General features: G+C 39.0%; 1 long non-coding RNA gene across 1 annotated transcript in view; it reads right to left on the reverse strand.

The window, feature by feature from the left end:
* Nucleotides 1-7,291: 7,291 nt before the first annotated feature.
* Nucleotides 7,292-7,740, reverse strand: part of LOC108789477 — a 15,421-nt gene continuing 14,972 nt past the window's right edge. The window contains exon 3 of the long non-coding RNA XR_001941404.1: nt 7,292-7,375. This is a non-coding gene — a long non-coding RNA (uncharacterized LOC108789477). The remainder of the gene's footprint in view (nt 7,376-7,740) is intronic.

The raw sequence follows: 7,740 nt of genomic DNA on the forward strand, positions 1-7,740 counted from the left end.
TTCCGGTCCAGTGCAATCTGCACAAAATAGTGCTTGCAGCATTTTTGCAGATCGCACAGGACCGGAATGCATGCACTAATGTGTCACACGTTTGGGTGCCGGCGATTGCACTGCGGGCGGGGGGCGTGGCTGCGGTGCCATTGAGTTCAATGCACTGCCACGCCCCTTCCCAAAACAAAGTGAGTAGGTTGGGTTGCGTTCCAGAGGCCGAGCGCACTCCTTATGGTGGGACTGGGCCCTTAGGGCTTGTTCACACCAATTACGGTGCGTTCCAGAGCAGTAGCTGCTGGAACGCACCACAATCTCTCAGAAAACTTCCCCCTGCGTTCTGGGGTGGGAGGGGGCGTGGCGGTGCATGAAGTCAATGGCACTGCAGCTACAAAACATTGCCTGCGTTCTGTTCCACTGCAAACTCAAAAAATGCTACTTGCTCTATTTTTTGCGTTTGCAAAAAATAGAAAGGAACACAGGCAATGTTTTGCCACGCACTCGATCGCAATGCGGGCACGGGCGAGCGTGTGTGTGTGCACAAGCAGTGCCATTGAATTAAATGCACCACCATGCTCCCTCCCGCCTCAGAACGCAGGGGGAAGTTTTCTGAGTGATTGCGGTGCATTCCAGCAGCTACCGCTCTGGAATGCATCACAATTGGTGTGAACAAGCCCTTAGACACTGTGAATTCCTTTTTTTTTTTGCTACCCTGTATTTTTTATATATTGTACAAAGTGCAAAAAAAATAAAACTTCAGAAATAAATGACACGTTAAAGAAAAAAAACTAAAAGAAGGGTGCTTCACTAACCTGGACTCCTGATCGAGGGGTCAACTCCCTGTGTCCCACCACTTGTATCAGCATTACCTACAAAGAGAGTTTATCCACTTGCTGGTCCATTTTGGCACAAATGATGTAATATGCTCAATCTTTGCATCCTGGAAAGGTTACATCAGCAGAGCATTTCTGGGAAATCTCATCTGTAATCCCATGAGATCTCAGGGAAAGGCATTTTCCTCCACTGAGATGATGTGCATGGCCACATGTCTAGTCACATGTGCCAGAGTTCCATGAAGTAAAGGGAGATCTAGTAACCTGCCATTCGTTAAAATGGCCACTGACAGAAGACTGGGGAAGAAAAGAAAAATAAGATATGCAAAGAATAAAAAGCCGGCAATTATCTATAATTATATATTTGTAGATTGTCATTACTAAACATTTCTAAAGGTTCCTTAGTTGTTATTTTAAATATATCGGTAAAGTTCCTGTGGGGGATCTCTGAATTTTCTACAAATGCAGGACTAATATGCATAGTCTGTTCTCTACAGTGAGTACAAGCTGTCCCAATTTGGGCCCATACAGGCTTGCAGACCCAGTTCCAGCTGCAGTTGCTTCAACAGTTATAAACCACTTGAAACAACAGCTTTCAAAAATACCAATACATTTTAGTATTTAGGATAGCACCATTAAAAAAAAAAATACTACCGTATTTGCCGGCGTATAAGACGGGGTTTGAGACCCAAAAAAATCGCCCGAAAATCGGGGATCGTATTATACGCCGGGTATACTTCGGTATACTGTATGTAGCTTCGGCTACATACAGTATACCGCGCTGAGCCAATCACGGCAGGTTTGTATTCTTTAATACAAAGCCTGTTATTACTGAATGCAAAGCCTGCCGTGATTGGCTCAGCGCTGAGCTAATCATGGCAGGCTTTGTATTAAAGAATATGAGCTAATCACGGCAGGCTTTGTATTCTTTGTATTGGCTCAGCGCGGTAGTAGCTGAAGGACGGAAGATGGAGGACGCTGCTGGGATCCTGGATAAGGTAAGAGACTGTAATCCCGAGTGTGGCTCAGGGTTAACACTTATGGTACTGAAAATTAACCCCGAGCCACACTCGGGAATACCGCCAAAGAGGTTAGTAAGGGCATTTAAACATAGTTTTGGGCTATACTCGTCTTATACGACGAGTATAGCCCAAAACCTATATTTTTACACAAAAAGTGGGGGGTCGTCTTATACGCCCAGCCGTCTTATACGCCGGCAAATACGGTACTTCAGGCTATTAAGAAGTAACAAACAATGGATATTGATGGCACATTTTAGTTGCACTACAGACATTTAGAAACAGCTGCCTGCAAAAGCAAACATCACTTCCTTAGCTTAAAAAAAATGGTGAAGGATGTTCTGTGTTTGTTTGTCTTTTTATCCTGAAGGAGTATTCGGAAGACCTTCCTGTTTTGAAAAACCAAAACTAAAAAAGATGAAAAGAACCATATCAATAGGAACGCACAAAGGACTCTACTTCTTACAAAACAGTTGCAAAAAAGCAAATGTTCAATGACATTTCAGACTCAAAAATATATCTATTTTAAATGATATATTTTGAAGACTTTTCTTAACCTACCCATAATCTCATACAGTTTTATGTTTATTTAAAAACTATGTTTATTTATCCCCATCCACCTACTCCCAAAATCATTAATTGTGATTATCTTGTTAAAGGCAGCTATTCCAACTTGGATTTGTTGATGGCTGCATTCACAAATCCACAGCTATTGATTGCGCTCTCACTGGCAGGGCCCTCCTTACAGTCTTGTCTTGACTTCTATTGTAACTGTAATGCCTTCCATATATTGTAAAACGCTGCACAAACTGTTGGCGCTATATAAAACCTGTATTATAATTATAATATGAATGGGAGAGTCTAGGTTGGTTATAATCAGCTGGTGGGCAGCCTGCATTGTAGTGTGGAAAGCTGCAGTGTCTGCATCCCTTTCACTTAGGAAATACCTACCAAAAATGAAATTGCTATTGCAAGGGATGCCTAAATTTTAACTTCTAACTTAGTGCAGACTTCTGGGAAAATCAGTTAGCCAATCACAGAAGCAGGAAGTGACATTTCTGGGGGCGTTCCCTAGGTCAACATACTGCATTGCATTTTTTTTTTTACAGTTTTAGAAAATGACAGTGACTGCAGTTTTAAATGGAAAAGTAATTTTTAATTACATTAAATTAAAAAATGGCATGTGCAGCAATTATATTTGCTACATTAATTTTTTCTAAGATTTTTTTAATTTTTAATTTTTTTAAGTGGAATTTCACTTTAAGTCTTCACAAGATACAGTAAAGCCAAGACAAAAGTCACTGCATGCCAGACTGGATAAAGGAAAGAATATTGCAGGTGAAGGTAAAGAAAATTGGCAGCCTAAACGCAACATGTATGAAAAAAGTGCTCATAGATTTGAAGGGGGACCTCATTTATTTTAATCAACTTATTAAATATTTTTTAGTGCAAGTCACAGAAAACATTTTAACTTTGATTAGGGCTGCAACAACTAATGCAACAACATTATTAAATCAATCAATTATCAGCCTACTAATCGATTATGAAAATAACCGTTAGCTTCCGCCCTAAGTTTGATCATTCGAATTGTAATAGTAATGATCTTCACTTATACCAGAAATGAGAACCTTTATTGAATATGAACTCTGTCGCCCATTGGCGAATAACATACATGATGTAGCTATGGCAATAGTTTCAGTAGTGCGTACATCTATTCTCATTCAGTGTAGCAAGGCATAGAGCAGTGATCATGTACAAAGTGCTGTAACACACAACTCACAAATAATCTCTCAGCTCATATGTCTACAGTATATTGAATACAATCTGATAGGTGACTACAGGGTAATGTGATTTGCGTCACATTAATAAATAAGTCTGCCTTTACTGTATTAATAAACTTTGAGAAGTTTCATTGTACAGAAATGTATTTATTTTTTTCACACTGGTAGATTATAATAAGGTTATAACATAGATAAGCCAATATCTATGTTATGTCTATGTGTGATTTTACATTCATTATCTTCCCTAGAAAATTGTTTGTATTTGCGTACTAGTAAGCTACTATAGTTGGACATTTTCAGCTGATGATGCCATGGGAATTATGAGTGAATAATCTTTGAGGTCCTTATTCAGAAAATGCTGTTACTTTTAACATGGACTTCCATTAACCTGCAAATTGTTAACAATTTGTCAAACATGACACATCATGTACAAGTCCTCTATGGCAAACTAACTCTGTGGGGCGTCGCTTCTCTACCATATGAGCTCCATCAAAATAAGGCTCAGCAACACCAAATGAAATGCTATATAGAGTTAATTTTAGAACAAATCACAAGAAAAAATAATTAGCATTATATATTTATTTATTACAGGTATTTATATAGCGCTGACAATTTACGCAGCGCTATACATAGTTGCCCATTCATATCAGTCCATGCCCTCAACGGGCTTACAATCTAAGGTCACTATCTCACTTGCATACATATGAGGGCCATGTAACCTACCAGCATGCCTTTGGAGTGTGGGGGGAAACTGGAGTACCCGGAGGAAACCCACACAAACAGAGGGAGAACATGCAAACTCCTGCAGATAGTGAGCTGGCCAGGATTCAAACTAGGGACCCCCAGTGCTGCATTGTAAAGCATTTTCTATACATTTAATTTTTACAATTTTTTTAAAGCGTTTCAGTTGTTATGCTGTCAGGTTTTATTGCCATCAGTGTCCACATTAGGAAAATTTGCTTTCACTTTTTGTCTTGAAAGCAACAACAGGAAATCATAAAAAAAATCACCAAAGTGAAGGGAAGTCCTGCCATTGGAAAAAGTTGTTCCCATTTGAATAGATCTCCTCACCTCCAGAGCTGGTGAGAACTGTAAAATTTTAGATGTCCCTTTACATTCTGTTCCATTGATGGCAGGCCCCTGGTGGACATAAAGTGAATGTGATGCTCCCAAATTGAGTCACAGACTGGAGCAAACAGACTCTGGAGCAGTTGCCCATGGCAACCAATCAGCATCTCTCTTCAGTTTGCTCAGGTAAGATTTGAAAATGAAAGATAGAAGCTGATTGGTTGCAGTGCAAATCTGCTCCAGATTTTGTCTGCTCCAGTTTTGATAAATTCCCCCCACAGACACTAATAAAAACCTGACAAAAGTTCTAACCCATAACAACAATCTGAAACTAACGGTTTTGGAATTCCATTGTAACTCCATTATAACTCTGACTCAAAGGATAAATGTAGTTATAGTTTATGTCCTAAGTTTGTCCTTTAATCATACATTGATAACCAATACTGAATTTCTGCAAGTTGCATGTCATCTGTTGCATCAAAGACATATCTTTTCACTCAGTGGGTGAGCTAACACATCAGCATCCACAGTTTTGAGTGGACTTAGAAAATGCATATCTTTAAATAGTTTTTCTCCTAAATACACGTTTTTGGTATTTCTGCCTTTTCCGCAGGTAACGAGGAATGGATAACTCACTTTTTTCCCTTTAGGTCCACTTTAAAAATAAACTGGGGCTGTGCAATCTGCCAAAATGAAATAAAACATGAATACAAATAATAGCGACAGTACAGACTCATACCAAACATTAATGTACATCCAGCTGGAAGTTTTAAGGAACCTGCGATACTGGATCAAATACCATTTTAAGCTTAGTGGCCAATTAAACTTATGAAGGACAAAGCTTGTAATAAGCTGTTTAATTTCTGGATTCAAGCTTTGAACCATTTACTTTCTCTTACTCTGCAATGGAGTGTAAAGAGCTTTGAAGCACAGAGCAATTTTAAAAACTTTCTGCCATCATCCCTATGTTATTTTTAGAATGATGTAATGGTCCCAGGAGATTATAATTATTCATTGAATTAACAATGTTTTGTGTAAAGTCTGGATTGCTCAGCCATGCAAGTTCTGTAATATTTCTCCTTAAATATTCCGAACAATCTGGATATAGAACATTTCCCTAAAACAATTCTAGTTATCTTTTTTATTATAAAGATTTTTTTTCAGTACTCAGTCAAGAATGTAAAATTTCAGATGTTGTTGCTGATCGATTTCCATGCTCCAAAATCTTTATCAATGAGCATGAACAACTCCAAGGCTACTACCATTTGGAAGTGCTCGTATTTTGTGGGTCCATTGCTGTGAAAAGAACCAGGGTGTATTATGCTGACAGATAGTTAAAAACATCTCTCTATGTGGCCACAGGCTTGAAGTAGCTCATCTGTGCTAATAAAAAAGCCAAATGTGGAGGGCTCTGAGCAGGGAGACCCCTGCCATTTAGCAGATGCATGGGGCATGGGGCAAATTAGTTTTTCTACTTTCTGCTTGAAAGCAGTTAGCCGCTTTGAAGTGGACCTTTCAGTTCCACAAGCATGTAAACATAGACCTTCATAAATGGCTCTATAGCCTATGTCAAATGGACTTATTTTCCCTGAATATACAGCCTAAGCAGGGTATATAGTGTTAAAACTAATATTGTCAGTTTAATGTTTTTTTTTTATCGACTCTCCCTTCTCACCGCACTTCAAACCACTCTGGTAGTTGACGTATGCCTGCTGCCCTGCAGGAAGGACAAGTGATTGCCACAGAAGGGCAGGGGTTTCCTTGACGTGTGGGCTGTAATTGACAATTTATTTGTAACCCCATGTATGCTTTGCAAGCAGCAAAATAGCAGGGCCCTGTGGAAGAGTAACCAGGTTGTCTCGAAACATCGTTTGTGAGACCTCATTTCCTCCTGCCACTATCTGGGTGCTAATTAGCTAATCTGTGCCTCCATGTTGGTTGCATATTTTTGTATATATTACTATGATCTATGTTCATTTGGATATGTTTAATTATTCTGAAATGATATTAAATGCACATATACTGTAACACAGGACGTGTTCCTTTTTGATTAATATTGGTGGAATAGGACTGAATCCCTATTTTGGACATTAGCAACTGATTTTCTTCTGCTTTTCCCGTATCTTGACATTATTAGATATGCCAGGGATACATCTATTCATTGTCCCGAGAGACATCTACAGAATTTTTGTGCACCTTCATATTTGTCAAGAGTTTTTGTAAACATTACACAAAGGAAGGATTTACCCAGTAAAATGCAATATATTGACAAAGCAATGACTGTGTCCTATAAAAATGAATACGCCAACAAGCAAATTATTATGAAATGTAAATCTGTCATATTTGAAGCAACGTTATTGTGCTACAACCATACAGAAACTGCTTGGTCCCTGCTTGGGACACCATGGTCCCTGTGTGTGTGTTTTGTAAAGTACCCACCACTCCAAGCCCATCCCTATGATGTACTACAATCTCACATTTAGTTTACTAAATTGTATTGAGATTGTAGTCCAACACGGGAGTGAGCTTGGAGCAGTGGCTACATTACAACACACAGGGACCATGGGGAACAAAAGTAGCCACCCTCTAGAAGGAGGGACAGTGTCAGCACCAATTCAGAGATGATTTGAAGATCTACAGCTGAGTGATACACAAAGAAGATACAGTATTGCTAATAGTTATGGTACTAGAATGTATGTTCAAGACTTAATTCCTGAGTTTAGTGTCATTTAAAGCTTTACCACAATCTGCAGCACAGTGTGGATTCCTGCAAATACTTACTCCAGCTTGTTCCCCTCAACCTCTATTGTTTTCATTAGACAATAATTAATACTGAAATTGTAAATTGCTACAATTATGCATAATCAATTAAGGAGGTAATGGGACAATCATTGCGATATGTTTAACTGGGAATCAGGGTACAGCAGTCTCTCCAGTTACTTGAGTGAAAATTGCAGGAGGACCACCTGTGTAGTTTGGGCTACTGTCTGTGTAGATCCAGGGTGCTGTTTTTGGGTGTAAAAGTAATTTAGTAGAAACCCAACATGAAGT

The sequence above is a fragment of the Nanorana parkeri genome, unplaced genomic scaffold, assembly GCF_000935625.1.
Source record: "Nanorana parkeri isolate BGI_ZX_2015 unplaced genomic scaffold, ASM93562v1 scaffold400, whole genome shotgun sequence".
NCBI classification, from domain to species: Eukaryota; Metazoa; Chordata; class Amphibia; order Anura; family Dicroglossidae; genus Nanorana; species Nanorana parkeri.